This window comes from Microcaecilia unicolor, chromosome 11, assembly GCF_901765095.1.
Source record: "Microcaecilia unicolor chromosome 11, aMicUni1.1, whole genome shotgun sequence".
Taxonomy (NCBI): domain Eukaryota; kingdom Metazoa; phylum Chordata; class Amphibia; order Gymnophiona; family Siphonopidae; genus Microcaecilia; species Microcaecilia unicolor.
In genome coordinates, this window is record NC_044041.1 from 131,818,733 (window position 1) to 131,840,622 (window position 21,890).

The window sequence follows — 21,890 nt, forward strand, 5'->3', positions numbered from 1 at the left end:
GTTGAGGAGGACCTGGGTGTGCAGGGTCCTGATGCCATACCCGACCACCCACACCCCTCCCAGTAGACCCAAACCCCTGTGTACCTCGCTCAGTGACTCCCACAAAATCAGAAATTTGAGTAAAAGAGGAGGAATTGACAGGAATTATCAACAATTGTGCTATCCTATCCCCAGCCTGCACCATTACATCCTCCTCAGTGTGATTCATCAGAAGGACTATGACCTCCCCCTGATAATCTCTGTCAATGACACCTCCCACAGGAAGTAAGCCACGAAGAGCCCAACTGGAACGGGCCACAATCTGAGCATAATGGCCAGCTGGGAGAGGTAAAGCAAACCCGGCTGGAAATTTTGTCACCACTCGGGACGCACAAAGAGTGTCAAAGAGGGCTACAAGATCAAAACCAGCAGCGTCAATCGTATGACGGAGCGGTATAACAGCTTTCGGATGTAAGAGCTTAACTCCCAGGGTGACATGTGTACTGGGCAAGACTTGAAGATGGGGAGTCAACATACGCATCAATGGTGTTTCACTCTCCCCTATTGGACGATTATTGAGGATAGTAACTGCTGGGTACAAATATTTGCGCCATTGCGCAAGAGTGTGAGTAGGAGTTAATTTCCGGATCTGTGTTTTCAACAGACCGTTCTTACGTTCCACAAGACCAGCAGCTTGTGGATAATAGGGAATATGGAAAACCCATTCAATGTTAAATTGGGCGCAAAAGGCAGTAACAGGATGATTTTTGAAATGAGAGCCATTATCACTTTGAATTTGCAGTGGAACGCCATAATATCTACATATGGATTCCAAAAGAACAATAGTCTGCTGAGCTGTAGCTCTACGACAAGGGTGGACTAGCAAAAATCCGGAATAAGTATCCACGGCAACACAGACATATTGACATCCCTGCGAAATTGGTAAAGGGCCAATATAATCTAGTTGCCAAATTTGGCCAGGTAACTTACCTCGAGCAAGTGTACCTTTGACTGGGTGTGTTATAGGGCGTTTAGTCAAATGTTGACAAACAGGACAGTGAGCAATAACATTTTTAATGGTAGAAAGAGACAATGCTAACCCACGCTGCCGCACCCAGTGATAGGTGGCTTGCTCTCCGAGATGTCCACATTTTTGATATGCCCAGCTTGCAATACCGGTCTCTTCTTCACCCCGATGAATAGTAGAATCATCTGTTCCAGTGATGACATTCGTGTGAATAGTAGCTAAGGAATCTGCTGTCTGATTAAAAATATGATCAGAGGTTATAGGGGAAACATGTGCATCAACATGATAGACATAGGCAGAAGTAGATTGCAGAAATTCACTAATTTCTTGCCATAACTGTGATCCCCAAACCAGTTTAGTATGAATATACCAATCATTCTGTTTCCATGTAGGTAACCAGGTTGTTAATCCATTTGCCACAGCCCATGAATCAGTATATATGTATGCCTCTGGCGCATTTTGTTTAAGTACCAGATAGACTGCATATAATTCAGCATATTGACTACTCCCATCTGGGCCCGTGCTCTGCAATATCTGTTGTGTATGAGGATTGTAGGCCACACTTTTCCATGCCCGCTTACCATCAGTATACTTGGCTGTACCATCAGTAAACCAGGCATACTGACGTTGGTCAATAGTTAATTGGTCATAAGGTACTCCCCATTTAGCAACATGATGGGTGGCACTACCACTACCACCCCCAGACACTAATACTTCCTCCCCCTCACCTAAAGGAATCTGAGCAATTTGTTCATGTAATTGCGAGACCCCATTGGGACCACTTTTAGTCTGCCTATTTTGGATGTACCACTTCCACTTTATAATAGATGCCTCCTGTGCATGGCCAATTTTATGGGTATGTGGTTCACTATTAATCCAAGTTAAAATTGGAATTTCTGGTCTCAAAATTACTTCATGCCCCAAAGTTAGTTGTTCACTTTCCACAAGAGCCCAATAACAAGCCAACAATTGTTTCTCAAAGGGTATATATCGTTGAGCTGCATCGGGTAATCTACGTGTCCAAAATCCTAACGGACAACGTTTCCCATCTTGTTTCTGCCACATGCTCCAATTGGCATACTCTGCATGCACTGATACTTGTAATTCAATTGGATCATTGGCACATATTGGCCACAGACTGACACTTTGTTGTACTACTAACTTGGCTTGGTCAAAAGCCTGTTGCTCTGTAGCACTCCACTGAAATACACATTTCTTTCGTGTTACTCTGTATAATGGCTGTAACACCTGCCCCAAGTGTGGGATATGTTTACGCCAAAATCCAAACAACCCAATAAATTTCTGTGTTTGCTGTTTGGTAACCGGTACCGGAAATTCTGCTATTTTGTTTAGTGCTTTCTCAGTAATTTCCTGGTGTCCCTTATTCCAATTAATTCCCAGAAACTTCACTGTCTGGGCGGGTCCCTGGATTTTTGCTGGGTTAATTTCCCAACCCTTATTCTTCATGAGTTGTACTAGTTGTTCTAGCCCAGAGGCCACTAACTCCTCTGTATCCCCTTGGATTAGTATGTCATCAATATAGTGGGTTAACTCTAGACCTGGTGGCAACGATAGTGCATCTAGATGTTGCGCTACCACCCTATGACAAATTGTAGGACTATGCAACCATCCCTGTGGCAACCGTGTAAAAGTGTACTGCTTTTCCTGCCACGTAAATGAAATTGCTCCCAAAATTCCTCTTTTAAGGCTATTGTAAAGAAGGCATTTGCTAAATCTATCACTGCATACCATTTTCCTTTTCTATTTTGTATGTTCTCAATTAAAGTCACAATGTCGGGGACTGCAGCATGCAACAGGGGTGTAACCTTATTCAATTGACTGTAATCTACTGTCATCCACCAGGATCCATCAGATTTCTTCACTGGCCATACTGGATTATTCCATTTGGTAGTAACTGGGACAATGACCCCTACCTCTTGTAATTCCTGTATTGTTTGCGTAATTTCTGCAATACCACCAGGAATCCGATATTGCTTTTGTGCAACTAATTGAGTGGCGGCTGGTATGGTGAGAGGCTCATCAACAATTTTTCCCACTAATACTGCATGAATATTATAAGTGGAAATATACTTCAAACGCCGGGGAACTGCGGGAGACGTTCCAAATTGCCAACTTCCCCCTTCAATAGTAAGTTTTAAACCTCTCAGAATATCCATACCAATTATATATTCTGGCACTGGCGTAATCATTACAGCATACTTTTGGAGCTGTAAATCCCCAATTTGCATAGCCAATTGTGTTTCCACTGCAGGAATACTCTTCCCCCCCGAGTCCTACAATATTACACTTTGGTCCTTTAAACTTAGAAGGGTTACCAGCTATAATCGTTGCTTCTGCTCCGGTATCTATCAAAGCTCGTACTTGTTGAAAATTTCTCGGACTCCATTGTATTACAACATCAATATAGGGATGCGGATCAATTTTTACATTGCATCCCCGTACTAGTCAATCCTCTCTAAACAGATTGGTTTCTGCTTTAGATGGGGGCAGAGTAGTAGTAGATGGAAGTGTCATTCTCTGCAGGAGAGTACGGACCTCATGATACAAATCTGAATAGTCCGGACCCTCCACAGGTGGGGCTGAAGGAAGTTTTTCTTTTCCCACTGTCCGGGTTTTCCGAACCGGTTTCATCCCTCTCTTATCCAATCCTAATTTTTTATATTGCTGCCATAACTCTCCAGTGGGAATTCCATCTATTTTCTCCCGAGCCACCCCCGCTTGTAGTAGAGCGGCAAACATATCCTTACGAGGTACTCGCTCTACCTCTGAACCTTGCCCCTTTGGCCTTTCCCCAATTCTCTGCCCCTCATTATTTTTCCTATCTGTTAGCTTCAGACTCCAATCCCCCAAATCTCCTAATTGCTCGATTTTATCCATAATGCCCTCCAACGGGTTATCTGTTTTATTCATCAACAGAGTCAAAATAACTTGTTTATACATTGGAGGAGACCCTTTAATTACTTTGTTTCTAATTGCCGCTGACATAGGCACTTGGGTAAGTGTATCCATCTGCCCTGTGACTATACACACTTTCTTTGCCTCTTCCTTTAATCGCTGGATACAATCTTTCAAAGTATACCAAGGTTTGTCATCCCCAGGCCAATCTGATTCTAAAGGGTACTTTTTACGACACCCTGTTCCCACTAACTCAATCAGAGTAGTAGCCTCTGACCCATTCCCATCAGGCATTGCTAAACTATGTTCCCGAAATGCACTTTGAATTATAGCATCTCGAGATAAAGGTATAAATTTCAAACAGTCCTCATTGTCCATCCGTATCCCCATTGCCCCAGTATCATGCAGCCTTACACACCAAGCAATAAGGGATTCATTTGGACGCTGCTGGAATTGCTGCATGATATTGAGAATTTCTTGTTGCGTATAGTCTTCTGCTAAATCCATGCGCACTGGTGCTGCCCCACCCAACTATGCTCGTAGCCGGATTATCGGCTTCATTTCCGGAGCAGCACTTTCCTCACCCCCTGACTCACTCTCGGGTGTGGAAGACCAGATATCCCCATCCCACATCTCAGGATCCCATCCGTTAGGATTCTGTGTGGCAGTAGCCATCACCTTTGCAACCTTTACCTTACTCACACTCCCTCTCCTTTTCCGATACTTATACTGCGCTACTCGCACCGCCGCCCGCTCAGCAATTTGCTGGTACCCCGTACACTTATCCATCATCAATTTGCCCTGACACTGTGACATTACCAAGTCACTTTTCAATGTCAGAATCTCAGCCTGTGATTCCAACAGCTTCTGTTGTAATAACAGATTCTGCTGGTGCATCAGGCGATATGCCGACAACAAAATCCACCCTCTCCGACCCACCGTTCTTAACTCTTTCTGTTTAACCACAGGGGCATTTTGTAAACATTTCAACACATCCTCACACGTTCCCTCTCCTAAACATACCTCCCAATTCTCACTCAACCCCGTATCTGTCGCCCATTCTGTTGCCAATGCCTGATATGGGTATTTATCCCATCCAGGAATTGCAAACAGCTGCGGAAGCTGTGCCTGCATAGCCTCCTGATGAGATTTGCTCTTCTTCCCTTTCTTCAACATATTCACAAAACAATAAAACAAATATATATTCACAAATGTAATCACCGTAACAACAATGCGATATCCTGCCGACTACGCCAAACTGTAACACTAGGGGGCGCTGTGCTTATGACAACACAAAAGCCACCAGACACAATATGCGGTATATCGCTTTTATTGGTGATACATATGTGAACACATACACCAAGATACTTACAGCACCCGCAATTCAGTCAGCATCTGGGAAGACCACCAGGGAAGCACTGGCTTTCCTCAGAGATTGCAGGGAAATACCCTTCACTGAACAAGGCGTCCCTATGTTCAGGCAAGCTTCTAAAGAAAGTCCCGTGCTCCCCCCTCTTTTATAGTGTGAAACAAAGATGCCTTTCCCAGACTTGCACAAGCTGGCATCCCTTAAACAACCAGCCTGTTTCCCATAACAGAGAATAACTCCCCCAGACTTGCACAGGTTGAAGGTGCCTTTCCCAGATGTGCTGGCATCCCTTAAACAACCACCATAACAGAGAATAACTCCCCCAGACCTGCACATAACAGAGAATATCAACACATAATTACAGCCAAAACATTCCACTCATTCCATCCCCAGCTGACCTTCAATCCCATGTATTACAGTGACATACTCATGAGAGGAAGTAGCACTGGACAAGTTCACATCATTAGTCCTGTAAAGCAAATGAATTGGTAACATCATCTCTCTACCTGTGATCATCTCAAAGGGTGACACTCCTGTAGACCGATGGGGTGTGGCACGTATGGCCATGAGGACCAAAGGTAACTTCATATCCCAATCCTTACCTGAGGTGATGATGGTACGATTAGCTCTTTCCACTTGTCTTGAGGACTGAGGTCGGTAGGCAATGTGTAGTTTACTCTTCACGCCTAGCATCTTCCACATGTGTTGGATCACTTTTGCGGTAAACTGGGATCCTTGGTCTGAGTCCACTTGCATGGGCAAACCCCACCAGCAGAACACATGATTCAGTAGTAAGGTAGCCGTAGTCTCGGCGGTGCAATTGGGTGCAGGTAGGCACCCCACCCACTTGGTGAACATGCAGGTGACAGTAAGCATGTACTTGTTGCCTCGGGTGGATCGAACCACAGGTCCAAACCAATCAATCTGGATATCTGACCAGGGCATAGCAATACCCTTCTTCCTGAGTGGTGCTCAATGAGATGGAGAAGATGGCTGGAAACGACAACAGGTCAGACAACCTCGAGTATACAGCTTCACATCCTGACGCATATGGGGCCAATAAGCCACTTGCTTCAAGGTCTCATAGGTGATGCCTTCCCCTCTATGCCCTGCACATGGTTCATCATGAGCATGTTGCAACATGATGCCACGATATGTCTGAGGCACAACCCATTGCTCAATGCCATGCTTACTCGTCCGAATAAGCAGGTCCTGTCGGATCTTGAACTTCTCCCTGGATGTATAGAGTATCCTCAGTTCTTCAGATTGACACTCCTCTTCTGTCAATGGATGTTCTTGCGGATTCTGGATGTACTCATAAAATCGTCCAACCACTGGATCCGACATCTGAGCCCTTACAAGATCAAATGATGGGACTTCACTGCACCACTGGAACACGGGAGTCTCATTCGACTGTTTTGTTTGCCGTCGAGTGACAGCATGAACTGCCACTGTCTCAAACTCTGAGAACTGCCATAATTCTCCTGTGAGTGCACCTTCCTTGGCGAGTTGGTCTGCTAAGTCGTTCCCTATCTTGTCAGGACTATAAACCTTGGCATGACCCTTAACCTTCTTCCAACAGATGGTCATGTCATGGTCCCATACCAGGCGATCTAAGGCCAGAATCAAACTTCCATGATGTACCGGTTTTCCTTTCGAGTTTAGCATGTTCTGCTTCCAGTTGGGTAGATGAGAGACAAAGTTCTGTCTCACATAATCGGAGTCTGTACAGATGACTAGTTCCCTAATTCCTTTCTGAACTGCAGACTGTACTGCCACCAAAGCTGCAGCAATCTCAGCGTACTGATTTGTCTGTGAACCCAAGCTGTGCTTCAAAGTCTCTTCAGGAACGGTTGGATTCCATACCACTCCCACACCTGCAACCAACTCATGGTCTGTGTCATGGCGGTAGGCGCAACCATCCACATAGACTTTGGGCATGGTAGTACAAATCTTATCATCATACAGGTGGTGTCGATGAGGTTCTACCTCTGGTGGTGGGATATCTGTTTCAGGATTACCTGCAAAGGAATCATGTCCTGCACAGTCATGCAGGTCAGCCATACCTTGGGCTACTACATTGCGATGTTTTTGAGCATACTTTACCTCTAGAGGCCATCCTTGAAGAGCCAGTGTCCAGGAGACTATTCTGCTGTTGGACACCCGACCAGATTTGATTCAGTCGCTACCCAGGAAACTAACTATTTGATGACAAGTTTCCACAATTAGCTTCTCCCCTTGGATGTAACTCCGGAAATGTTGCAGAGCCCACACTGTGGTCAATAAGGATTTCTCACAGTCTGAATACTTCTTTTCCACTTCGGATAGGCCTTTACTGGCATAGGCCACAACCCGCTTATCAGAATCATATTTCTGATACAAGACAGCACTCATAGAGTGATTGGAGTATCCCAGGTCAACGTAGAACTCATGACCCCCCTCCGGGTTACGCGAGGCATGGAAAGCGGCTGAGCTGCTCCTTCAGCTCCTGCATAGCAGATTTCTGCTCTGGACCCCGTCCAGGGTACATCCTTCTTCAATAACTTGACCAATGGTCGGGTGATCTCCGCATACTCATTTATGAACTGTCTGGAATAATTGCATATTCCCAGAAAGGAACGAAGTTATGTGAGATTGATGGGTTGTTTCAGCTGTTGTAAGGCCTGAACTTGCTTCTGAGGTCGCAGACCCTCAGCAGAAATTTCATACCCTAGGTAATTCAGAGATTTCTTTCACCATTGTCCTTTGGCCAGTGTCAATTTAGCTCCAGCATTTGTCAACTGTCTGAAAACGTGCTCAATCTTTGACAGATGTTCTTGAAAGGTAGGGCTTTTGATCAGAATATCATCCACATAGACTACAGTTCCTCGAGCTTCAGCATCTGGAAGTGCTTTGTGTAGGAAGATGTTGAATTCAGCCGGTGAATTGAGAAAACCAAAGGGAGTTTTGTTCCACGTGTACTGTTTCTTCCAAAGGTGAAAGCCAGTTTATACTGATCATGTGGATGTACAGGTATGGTCCAAAACCCTGATGCCAAGTCTAAGCTGGTGAAATACTTAGCCCCCTTGATAGTAGCAAGACTCTGATCCAGTGGAGCCATCGGCCACCTGGACAACGGTACTCGCTTATTCAGCTGACGGTAGTCCAGTGCAATTCTCCAGCTGTTGTTCTTTTTCAAGATGGACCACAGAGGGGAGTTGTATGTGCTGTTGCATTGCCTAATGATGCCCCTGGACTCCAAGGGGCATCATTAGGCAATCATTCCATTGAGAATCTCTTGCACAGATTCATAGGAAGCCAATGGAATCTTATACTGGCGCACAAAAACAGGCTTACTATTTGGTTCTGTAGGCACTCTGGTGATGTGCAGGTCTGTAAAGCCACAGTCATATGAGTCTACAGCAAAAAGTTCCTTGTATTTGTACAGCAACTCAGTCAACTGCATCTTCTCTGTGATAGTAGTACATGCATCAGCCTGTTCCACTTGATCTTTCACCATAGCATCAAACTCTGAGAAAGGTTGGTTGGATGGAATTTCCACTTGTTCTCCAATGTCCGCCTGCAGAGATGAGGTTTCAACAGAATTCACCACTCTAGACCTCTGGGGTAGAGACATCCTTCTGGACAAAATCATGAAGTCGTCTTCCAACTGCACCTGTGAATCCATTGCTTCATATGGCCACATGAACTCCAGAGATATGAGGCCTCTGGGAGAGGTAAACAGACTCTCAGTCTCCCCCCCCCCCCTCCCCGGCAGGTGTTCCAAGAGGAAGGCAGCCTGCCAATAATAGGCAAACTTACCTCGACATCAGGAAAAGACTCTCCCACCAGAAATCCAAAAGGGTCTCCTTTAGACACAACAACTTCATCTGATTGAGGATTGGTGACCAACAGGTGGAAAGGAGCATCAGATACCTCCAAACATGGCAGAACACCGATGGACAACCCTAGGTCACGAAAATGAGCATGAGGGTTGAAGTACACCACTTTGTCCAACAGACGCTGTCCCTGAGCAAGACGAAGCTTGATGGAAAAATCCCTCACTCTTGCCGGAATGATCACAGCTTTATCACAGACTACTTCACAGACCTCGGGTATGGTCTGTCCAGACTTCAGGCTAACAGGCGTTACCTCTGATTCCACGGGGCTGCCATCAAGTCTACTCCACAAGACAAGGTTCACCAGATCCACATAAACTCCCAGTCGCACAAGGTAATCGGAGCCCAGGCATAAGGGCTGTTGGAGGCCTTTCACAATAGAGAAGTGGTCTGTGAACGTCTTCTGTCCCACGGCAAAGGGAGACTGCACATTCCCACGAGCGTCTTGGCACCTTGTCCAGGTACCTGCACCGAAGTGGAAGAACACTTACTGAAGTGAAGTTGCACAGACTTGCGCAGACGGAAGAACAGAGTGTCACTGATGATGGAGACATCGCTAGGCAACAGCAAAGTGGACTGAAGTGTTTGGATGTCAGCTATCTGAACAGGAATGGTGAAAGCATCATCCTTTCTCTGGATGGCAGTCAACCTGCGAGGATGTGGTGTCTCATGACTGGAAGAGGATGCCGTGATCTCTTGAGGTATGTCTGTAGCATCATCTGGAGAGTCATTCGTCGTAGGCGGGTTTTTCAAAACAATCTCCAACTTGTCATCATGGATGACGGTCAGCTATCCGATCTGTCTGGACTTGGATTACTTCAGCATTCTGGACTTCCCCCCCCCTGGTGCACCACTCAACTGGATCTCCCAGATGAGAGGATCTTCTGTAGTCTGGAAATTAATTTGACATGGAGAATCCCTAAGCCCCACAGAGCTGGAACCACTGACTCTGCTCATATGCTGTACCTTCCCATATGGAAGGGGACCTGTGACTTGAGCCCAGATGACTTCATGGTGATAATCCAAATCAGGTCGCAATCTTTTTATGTTTAAATCTGTTTATTGACATATTATGCAGGTTAAGATATATATTTACCACCTTTCAGTCACTAATATTGATTACATAACTAATACAACAAACAACTGTTGGTGTTACATCCAGTGTCAAGTGGTTTTCAGTTTTCTCCCAGCCAACCTCCCCTTCCCCCCCCCCCCCCCCCCCCCCCCCCCCCCCCCCCCCCCCCCCCCCCCCCCCCCCCCCCCCCCCCCCCCCCCCCCCCCCCCCCCCCCCCCCCCATCTTGCCTATAAAGTGTAACATTTACTTTAAACCTTTTATAAAACTGAACAATATTTTTTAGTTAATACAGTTCTTAGAACAGGTGCGCGGGTATGGATGTCTTCAAAAGAAGTCTCACCCTTGTATACCCAACATTTATATTATTTTATGGAGCTATGTTCCGGGATGTCATTGCATGATGCGCAGCCTTCGTAATGGCTATGCAACTAAATCTGAGAACCCATACTGTTTTGTAGTCCACTGTTATTCCTATTGTCATCCAACCCTACGAATAGGCCCCAAATAATTGCTCCATCAAGGTGTGCCTTCCCACCTTACCACTAACTTGTGAGAATTGCCCTGTGAAAGTTGTTTACCTCCATAACCCCTCCCTCCCCTCCCCCCCAAAGAAGAAAGAATCATGCAAAAAAAAAAAAAAAAAGACGGATCAAATACGGTTCAAGATGAAACTGCGTGCTTTGGATGATAATGATTGTATATAAGGCTCCCATATCTCCAAAAATGCTCTCCTTCTCCTTGGGGAGGACCCCACCACCCTTCACTCTAGTAAAAGTAGCTCATGCAGGCGATTCCTCCAATGCCAAAAGTCCGGCGGCTCCGCTTGCATCCACCCAGACAAAATAAGCTTCTTCCCTATAATGCCCGCTTTACGTAGAAACTGGTGGACCCCCTTAGGATGTTGTGCAAATACTTCAAACCTATCCAGTAGAAACCCCTGTGGAGAGGGATGAACCCTTCCGTGCACCACTGACTCCAAGTAATTTATAATTTGCCCCCAAAACGTTTTTATTTTTGGACATTCCCAGAAGGAGTGAAACCATGTGCTTTCTTGTTTCCCACATTTGGAGCACAATGGATCTGGAACTCCTCCAAATCGGAACACCTGAAGCTTCGTCATATATGCCCTATACAGGATTCGAAATTGGCATTCTCGCAATATTGCACTACCTGACAAGGAAGGAATCCTGGCTGTCAGTTTCTGAAAGTCTATGGTCAAATTGGGTCTCTGGAGGTCACTAGCCCAACGCTGCAGTGTACGATCTGTATCCTTCCTACCACTGTAATCCCTTAGAATCTTATGTAAACCCGAAACCGAAAAGCGCTCCCCCGGGACTGCCCTAAAGAATTCCCTGACACGGCTCCCATGCCTACCTTGCAGCTTCCCTAAGTCCAAGGTACGTATATAATGGGCCAATTGAAAATGGGCAAATATAGCTCCCTGTTCTATGCCCACTCCTAAAGCCCCTACCTCTAACAATTGACCCCTTGCTCCTAGTACATGCTCTAGCCTAGTTATTCCCAGAGCTGCCCACCTGTTAAACACCAGGCTGTCCATTCCGGGCGTAAAGCTCGGGTTTCCTTGAAGAGGTAATAAGTCAGAGGTATCCGCCGCTAGACCCCAGCTCTTAGTTAATTCTTTCCAGACCTCGCGGTATGGATTCCCTGGAACAGTGTAATAGATAATACAGGTGGAACGGTTTAAAATAATCTTGCTCTAGTGTTCGAGGTGTAAAGTCCTGCCTACCTAAAAACCAGTCCCCTAGATGCCTTAACAAGCATGCCTGATTGTAACGTCGCAGATCTGGTAGACCCATCCCCCCTTCCCTCCAGGGCCCCATCAAAATTTTTAACGGGAGCTTCGGCTTTGAATCTCTCCAAAGAAATTTACGGAGGTGCTGATGTATTGTGATTAAGTCTTTTCTCTTAAGCCTCAATGGGAGGACCCTCAACAAATAGAGCCACCTTGGAAATTCCGTCATCCGATATAGATGTATCCTCCCGTGCATGGAGAGTGGCAAAATCTTCCATTTCGCCAATCTACCTCTTAATACTTCCACCATCCCAGTTACATTAGAATGGTAGAGAGCGGAAGTACGCATGGGGATCCAGACGCCTAGGTACTTGATGGACTCCGTTGCCCACTTCAGAGGAAACGCTTGGCCCCATAAATTCCGCACTGCCAGACTACCTGTCAAGGCCTGGGATTTTGAATAATTTATTTTGAATCCCGCAAAGTCTCCGTACTCTTGTAAGAGTTCCAACACTGCTCCCAGAGATTTCTTTGGCTGAGTAATGTGTACCAAAATATCATCTGCGAAAGCGGAGATTTTAAACGAGGAGTTTCCCCAGGTCACTCCCTCCACTTCCGGGTGCGTACTTATTTCTCTGATCAGGGGGTCTAAAGTCAGAACGAACAACAATGGGGAGAGAGGACACCCCTGACGTGTGCCGCGCCTGATTGAAAACGATGTCGATTGTTCCCCATTTATCCACATGTGAGCTTGCGGATTTAGATACAAAGCTTTTACTGCATTATGGAACAATCCCTCTATCCCCACCCGCCTAAGCACTTCAAACATAAAGTTCCATACCACCCTGTCGAATGCCTTCTCTGCGTCAAAACTGACTAACAGAGAAGGGAGACCCTGAGCTTCTACAGTTTCCAAAGAAGCCAGCAAAGCCCTGATGTTCTTCGTGGCCGTTCTGCCTTTTACAAAGCCTACCTGTGGTTCTGCTATTAGGTTGGGGAGTACTCTGGCCAAGCGATTCGCCAAGATCTTAGAGTATAATTTAATGTCACAGTTTAATAGGGATATGGGCCTGTATGACCCTGCTTCCAACTCATCTTTCCCAGGTTTTAGTAACACTACCACTCTGGCCATATTTAATGCGGCCGGCATCTCTCCCGAGGTTGCCATTGCATTGAATAGATTTAGCAGCGGGGGTGTGACTTGCTCTTGCAGCATCTTATAAAATGTCATGCTATACCCATCGGGTCCCGGTGCTTTGTGCAGGTTGCTTTGCTGCATTGCTACCATTAGCTCCCCTTCCACAATTGGGCTATTTAGGGCTTCCCTCTGTTCCTCTGTAACCTGGGGTAACTCTTGATTAGTCAGGTACACCTCACTATCCGTTATGATATCCTCCGGCTCCTTATAGATGTTCTCAAAATATCCACGAAAACGCTCTATTATATGTTGGGAATCGCGCAGTATTTGACCCCCCCGATCTCGCACTTACAGTATCTGTGTCGATCCTTTGGCCCCTTTGATCAGCCTTCCCATTAATGCTCCCGCTTTGTTCCCATACTGAAAAAGTTGGAATTTATAGTACAATTGTGATTTCTGCGCCCTCTGATGCAATAGTTCATTTAGCTCTCTCTGTGTTGTTAAAAGTGTTCTCTTGTTTGCCTCTGTGACCTCTTTCCCTAATCGCAACCTCAGCTTACGAACCTCTCTTTCCAGACGAAGGATTTCTTTGTCCCTCAACTTCCTTTTCCTTGCCCTATATGCTATTATCTCCCCCCTCATAACAGCTTTTGCCGTTTCCCAGTATAGGCCTGCTTGATGTTGGTGACCCCCGTTAGTAGTTGTGAAGTCCTGCCATTTTTCTCCTATATAAGCCTTAAAATGTGGATCTCTATAAAGGTCAAATGGGAATCTCCAACTTCCCCGCCCTCTCCCCGCACCCTGCGACTGCAATTCTATCCATATAATTGAATGATCTGAGATTTCGCACACATCTATCGCCGCGTCCGGTACAGCTGCAAAAAGCTCCCGTGAGATCAGAAAGTAATCTATGCGGGACTGCGACAGATGTGCGCGAGACACGTGGGTGTAGTCCCTCTGCATTGGGTGTAATATCCTCCAGACATCAAGCAAATCTAATGTTTCACAAAGATGAGGCAGGCCTCTCTGGGAGTGTTGTACAGTCAGGTTGGAGGCGCTACTTCTATCTACCCGGGGGTCATAGACCATGTTAAAGTCTCCTCCTAAAATTATGTTATTTCCTTGATATGGCCCCAACAACTCCAACAAGTGTTTATAAAAGTTTTTGTCATAAGCATTGGGTGCATATATATTGCAAAAAATATAAGTGTTCCTACCCCTCTCCACTTCCACTATTATACATCTCCCTTCAATACCTCTCTTTACTGCCTTTATCTTCATTTGAAGCCCCTTACGAATCAATAAAAGAACTCCTCCCTTTTTCCCCACTGCTGGCGATCCTTCTGCTATTTCCACCCACCCTGTCTTAAATTTAAGATGCTCAGATGTTGACAGATGCGTTTCTTGAAGAAAAGCGACATCTGCCCCATGTCTCCTCAATGCCTGCAGAACCTTTGTGCGCTTTATGGGTGATGAGATCCCCCCCACATTCCAAGAAATCAACTTAAGGGAGCCCGACCTGCCTCTTGATTATTAGTTCCATAGATGAGTGTGGTCTGTAGCTTAAGGCCCACCCCCCAGCCCCTGGGTGTGCCCCATCTCGTCCACAGCAGCCCTCTTGTCCTGAGATGCTGATCCGAATTAAGCAGAAAATAGAATTACATAAAAGGAATAAAGCAAAATCAAAAAACTCCCCCCTCCCCCTCCCACCTCCCTCCCCTTGTCCAACTTCCCACCCTGCCCGCCCCTCCCCTATTTCCCCCCCCCCCATACTTCACACATTGCTCTCGTTAGAGAACCGGTCACGCCTCTTCTCCGCCCCTGCCCCACAGCGCCCTAGTGTTACATAATAAACATTCCCGCCTTCCAAAGGCCTTATAACTTTAGCAAAATGCCCTTATGTATATTTAATATCACCTTCAGTCCTCCCCTCCATAACCAGGACCTTCATGGCCCCATTCTCAAATAAAGCTCCTTTGCTTAGTCACATAATGTCTTACACAATGTCCATGCCATCTTCTGGCCTTTACCAACCTCCCAGCATGTCACTGTTCTGTGCAGCCGATCCCTTTCAGGTCTCCCGCGGACTCGTGGCCGCGGTACATACACTTTCCCCTTCGGTACTCTCCCTCAGTTGGTTAATAAATTGCAAAGCCGCCTCCGGGGATTCTGCAACATGCTGCTTTCCATCATGATAAATGCACAGCTTTGCTGGAAACATTAAGGCAAAGCGGACCCTCTTATCGTGTAGCTTCTTACAGGGATCCGCATATTTGCGACGTTGAGCTGCTACAGCGGCTGAAAAATCTTGGAAACATAAAATCTTGTAAGATTCATATTGCACTGTTCCTTTCAAACGCCAGGCTCTTAAGATTTCCTGCTTATGCATGTAATTGAGCACTTTACAAATGACCACCCTTGGTCTCTCCGACTCCTGTCGTGCTCTGCCCAGCCGATGCGCTCTTTCAATTTGTAATCCATGTGCCATGCTCCCTAAGTTCAGTGCTGCGGGAAGCCATTTTTCAAGGAACTCTCGAAGGTCTACTTCTCGTATAGATTCCGGGAAACCAACAAAACGAAGGTTATTCCTTCTTGATCTATTCTCTAAATCTTCAATCTTAGCAGAGAGCTCTTCAACTTGTTTCTTTAGTTGCTTTTGCTGGGATTCGTCTTTTTGGTAATGGTCTTCTAAGTCTGATAATCTTTGTTGGAATCCCGCCATGTCTGCATGTAACCCCACGAACTTTCCGTCCAGCTGCTCTATCTGCTCAGATATTCTTTGCAGTTTGCGGTCTACTGTCCCTTCCAACAATGTGGAGACTTCCGCTGCGATTTCGGCGGCCCATACGGAGCTCACCGAGTCTCCCGCGGGTCCAGCCTCCGCCATCTTGCCTTCACCCGCGCGACCTCGGGCTCCGTCTTTCCGACCAGATTTGGAGGTCATTATCGCTGTGTTTCGGGCTCTCACAACCGCCCCTCACTCCTTAGATATTCCGATTATAAGTGCTATCTCCGCGGGTAGAAAGTTTGGATTTTTAAAGGCGCTGTGGGCTAGATGGAACAATCAGGGCCGCGGAGCTATGGGATGCGGCGTCCTTCCCCTCAGCCAAGCATCACGTGACTCCAGGTCGCAATCTTTTTAACAGATCATTGCCAATTAAGAATTCTTCACCAGCACTGGTGGTAATGATGACAGGGTGTTTGATACTCATCTCACCGAGCTGTAAGGAAAGCCAAACCTGTCCCACAGTACCGATGCTCTGGTTGCCATAGGCCATTAGGGTTAAATCGCATGGAGTGACACTCAGCACATCCCGCCCCCCCCCCCCCCCCCCCCCCCCCAGAGATGCCTCGAGTTTCTGAAACAGGCTTTGGGTAATCAAAGTCACCTCTGAGGCTGTATCCAGCAGACTCTGACAGGAAAATGTCTGTTGAATCAGCTCCACGGTATATCTGTAACCTTTAGAAGTAAGTTGACCCATAAAGTACCTGGTTTCCTTAATCGAGTCACATAATAGAGGCCCTTCCGGGTTTGAGGGGTGGACATCAGCCTGGGTCACAGGAGACTCATCACTGACAGCCGACACAGCTTCCACCTGCACTGTGGGCATGGATGGTGGTGTAGGTGGATCCGAGCCAAGTCATGCCTGGTCTTCCTCAGGCATGGTTAGAGGCTCCACCTCAACGGAGTTGACACTAGGCCCAGTCGTGGGTGGCCCGAAAGGCTTCTCCTTGTTCTTCGAAAAGTTGCCGCCTCTGGTTTGTGAAGAGGATGGCTGAGGTGCGGTTTCAGAATTTGTTGGTTGCAGTTGCGCCAACAATTGCTCAATCTGTGCTTTCTGATCTTATCCTGAGTCCGCTGCCTTTTGTTAAAATGCTTCTTATTCGGGTCTTGTTGTCCTTCACGCTGAGCAGGTTGCGCGGTGCCCCCTGGCTGGCGAGGTTGGGTATTGCTAGGCCGTGATTATGTCGACGGACTTGGCACCTTGTTTTCCAGTGAAAGGGTGGAGGTAACTGCACAGATACTGGGTTGAGCCCCCAGGCTGCGATGCTTTGATGCGGGTTTGGGTGCCTCCACCGTGGGCCGGGCGCGACACATATCAAAAACCTCATCTACATGTTTCAGAAGCTTGGAATAAGGTTCTTTCTGTTGTCCTGTCAAGTGAAATCTCACTCGTTCAGGCAGCCCTTTCAGAAAAAGATTTCTGATTTTACCAAATTCAAGATCCTTTGCCTCTGGTATGGCCTGCCCCTGGAAAAAGGCTTGCTTCAAGCGAAAGGCACACTCACGCGGACTCTCCTTGTGACCACAGAGCATATTATAGGCCGCCCGTTTTGCTTCCGTGTCATCTGCAAACAGACCATATCGCTTCTTCAAAGCTTGTTCCACAGTAAACAGGTCTGGGCTGTCTTCCACTATAGCCTTCAAGTACACCTGACATTCTTCGTCAAACGTCCACTTAAGTAAAGCCAGTTTATCTGACTCTGCAGTGACCTGTAAAGTCTTAAAGATTTCATGGACTGACCGCAAATGAGCATGTATGGATACCTTAGAAGACTCCTTAAAAGGTCTGATCATAGTGTGAATAGTCTTCATTGTTTGGGAGTGTTGTTCCCTAGATAGTGTTATTTTTAAGTGTCTGAGTGGAATACCGCTGCTCACCAGTAGGGGACGAAAATGATGGTGCGGATGTACTGTTGATGTTATCAGGTAGTGCAGAGGGCTGTGACCTCCTTAGGTGTGGCACAGGCCCACTGTTCCTGGTGACATCATCAGGCAGGACAGAAAGCTGTGCCCTTCCTGGGCGGAGCATAGGCCCAATGGTACCAGTGACCTCATCGGGAGTTGCATTGTGCTGTGCCCTTCCTGGGAGGAGCATAGGACCAATTGTACCATGAATCTCATCAGTGGGCATAGTATTCTGGGACCTGACTGGTGGGAGTCTCTGATTACTAGTGTCAGTGTTCTGATCGGGGGATACAGTGTTCCGTGACCGGACTGGGCGGAGCCTGTGCGGCATGCTGTCTTCAGTTTATCAATAAAACTGTTTATTATCGAACATCCTCCAGTTTCTGGTATCCTTGGTCGCTCTCCCACTTTTACTGCAAAAAAAGGTCTGCAGACCAAGAGTACTGTACCGGGGAGGCGCTGTCAACTGAAAAGGATTAGACTCCTGCTCTGATTCATTACAAGGGACCCATTCAGGCAGGCAAAATTGTTCTAGCACAGGGCTGGGTGATCTCACGTCATCCCTGTCCTGCAACTCCGTGGGTGTAGCAGTAGCCTCATCCACCAAGTCACATACCTCCTTCCGCAACATCTCTAGGTCTCCTTTATGCTGATTGAGTGATTTTATACACATCTCTTTATCCTGCAAAGCCTGAGATAACTGCAGTGACAGTGTATTATTCTCCCAGGACTCCGCTAGTTCTCCTTTGGCTTTATGCCAAGCCTGCTGAGCAAAGCTATGACTCCCTTTCTCATGTTGTAACTCCCTCTGCAAAGCAGAGATCATATCCTGATGCATTTCTCTCTCCTCCTGTTGCCGGGAGTGAGTGTGATTTACTTCTTCCATTCGCAGACTTAAAGTTCGCATCACCTTCTCTAATTGATGTGATTTAGCAGAGAGGGAATCATTTTTCAGCCTCAAATCAGTCTGTAAAGATTGGGCAGTCTGTTCCCAATGCAATCTGTCTTTCTCTAAAGCAGCACATTTGTCTAGAAGGCCCACACATTCGGCGCATATACCATGATCATGGGAACTATCAGTCACCCCCCCCCCCCCCTCCACCAGTTGCCTGTGAAGTTTTGCTCTCAAGAGCCAATTGTAAATCAAGCCTCTCTTTCTTTAGGGCGTCAACTTCAGTACGCAACTGCTGGATTTCGTTTTGCAATGTAGAGCGATTACCAACCTGCACTTTTTATTTTGGCCAGCAGGGTGCATGAGAACTCCACTAATGCTGGAACAGTCAATCTATGCTTTACCTTCAAGATTTGGTTTAAGACTGCCTCATATGCTTTGAAACTTTGTGCATCTTCTTTGCGAAATAAGGACAACATAGACTTCAGAGAGCCCTCCGTAAGAGTTTTAGACTGGCTCCCTGCTACCATTGCATCAAACACTGCTACTTCTATAGGCGAGAGCCTATGGCTAGGTGCCGCCATACTGACACTGAACGAACAGGAAAGTGAAAGAAAGAAAAAAAAAAAAACAGCTAGCAATTAACACAGCTAGTACAAACAAAAAAAAAACCTGGTTCACTGCCAGGTCATAAATCTGGCAAAAGCAACAGATTTACGACTACCAGACACGCTTCAACAACCTTCAGTGAACACACACAGTAAGAGAATTTAAACAACAAAGCTCAGACTTGTGCAGCTTAGGATTTCTTGTGTAACAGAGAATAAACCTACGGGTCTAAACTTTTATCAACTGAATGACATCCCGGGATGCAAGCCCTCCTTTGTAGGGTGAAAATAAATAATTAGGACAATAATTATTCCCTGATAATACTTATTACAAGGTTCCTAGCTCAGTCTAGGGGATATTATACAGGAACCTTGGTGCTGGCACCCTGCCAGTGTTTTGTTCCCCGCCAAAGAACCGAAGCCACGTCACAGATGATATTATTATAATTTATTATAGGTAGAAAAATAGGAACACTCTGCAGTAGCTTATATGCAATATATATCTCTTACTGATATGCACATTAACAAAATATATTATCTAACTACACTCTGATTATCCTGAGACTACGTAAAGTAATGATTAGAACAGTACCAATGATATCCTAATGATCCTTATGAAAACTTATCACATCGTATGCAAATACACATTAGCAGCTTTCCCTGACCAAGAGCTGACATAAACCAGTCGTACTTAGATAAAACCACTGCCTAACCCCAGACTAGGAAATATATCACTGTGATCTCACCACGCTGTCCTGATGACGGCTTCAGATGAGACTGGAGCAGAATCTCCCCAGACGCTATCTCAGCTGTCTGTGTCTTAGATATAGTGCAGGTCTTACTCAGCAAACAAGCAGGTTTCCGTCTCTCCGTTGGTATTCAGAGCCAATATCTCTGCCACAGGTATTTGCACCAGTTATGCAGGTCACAAGGTTGGTATCATACAGTCTCTAGCTCACCCCGATCCTTGTTGGATTTCTCGGGTCCTTACCAGGTACTCCTCCTCCGAGGGTCTCCGACTAACTTTTTCCCCACTCTCCCCGCGTTCTTCCAGACCTCTCTGTCAGGTGATAGCCCGGACCAATTAGCCTCTCGTACAGTCCAGTGCATGGGCAAGAAGAGTTCTTTGTTTTGTGACCTTGGAGATGGTAACTTCTGGTGCCATGAGTATGACTCCCTTCCCAGCCTCTCAGAGATAGAAGGGGGATGGTTGGAACACAGAATGTCCTTGGCTTCAGCAAGCCTGTCAGTGATTTTCCACAAGCTGAAACTGGATCTTGCTGACACAGAGATGTTCAGGTCAGAGGGTTGCAGCAGCCATCTTATTGTACCAAGCTGTCATAAGCTTGTAAGGGGCCAAGACCAGCTCAGGCTAGATCAGAGGAAAATACCCCTACAGGGGGGATTCTTAGAGATGCAAATCTCCAGTAGATGGCCTCCCCATCTGAATGCCTGAATGTGTTGAGCAAGTAAGCAGCCATGAGGGAGTCAAATTATAATCACACAGGTCTGTTAGAACCAGGGGCGTAGCTACATGGGGCCACGGGGGCCTGGGCCTCCGTAGATTTGGCCCTGGAGACTCCCTGCCAACGCCAACCCACCATCGCCTACCTTTGCTGGCGGGGGACCCCAACCCCCGCCAGCCGAAGTCCTCTTCTTCGTTCTGTTTCTGAGTCTGACGTCCTGCACGTACAACGTGCAGGACAACAGACTCAGAAATAGAACTAAGGAAGAAGAGGACCAGCAAAGGTAGGCGGGGGAGTGTTGGCGGTGGGAGAGGGGTCGAGAGAGTCGGCGGGGGGGAGTCAAGGTGGTGGTGGCAGGGGGGGGGGCTAAAATGTTCCCCCTCACCTCGGGCTCTGGACCCCCCTCCTGCCGAAGTCTGGCTACGCCCCTGGTTAGAGCAGAGACTTAATAGCACAATTAGGTCTGGGAATACGAGTCAGAGATAGTCAAATAGCTAGTGAAATGAAACATCTTACTGCAGAAGATAAAAAGAAGGGAATCGGGAGAGGGATTAAAAATTCCTCCGTTAAAAGTTAAACTGAAGCAGGAGAGTCAATTGATATGCCAAAGGAAATACCCTATGCCTTTTAAGGGAGGACAGGGTTTGCAACCAGTGATAGAACAATCAATAATGGATAAGTCCTGGTTTTTAAAATCGGATGGAATATATAGGTTAGGGCAGGTTTTAGAGCAGATTCTGGAAAGGTTTCAGTTGCAACATGATTCCGCTCTTCTCCACTATGTAGAGGATTGATTACAGGGAAGAAAGAAAAATATGGTGAAAGAAATCACTGATAATTTGCTGAATTTTCTGGGAAAGCAGGGGGTCTGCGAGTGACCAATACAAAATTACAGTATGTGGGGAAAAAAAAGGTGAAATATCTGTAACAGTTAATCAGTGAAGGACAGAGGCAAATAAGTCCAGGAAGAATGGATAAGATGCTTAAGGGAAGAGTTAATCCATGTCCCTGTGTTAGCCCTGCCATCCTTGGAGAAATGGTGGGGTGACTTTGGGGATTCTCACACAGACATAGGGAGGGAAGAAACACTCGGTAGAA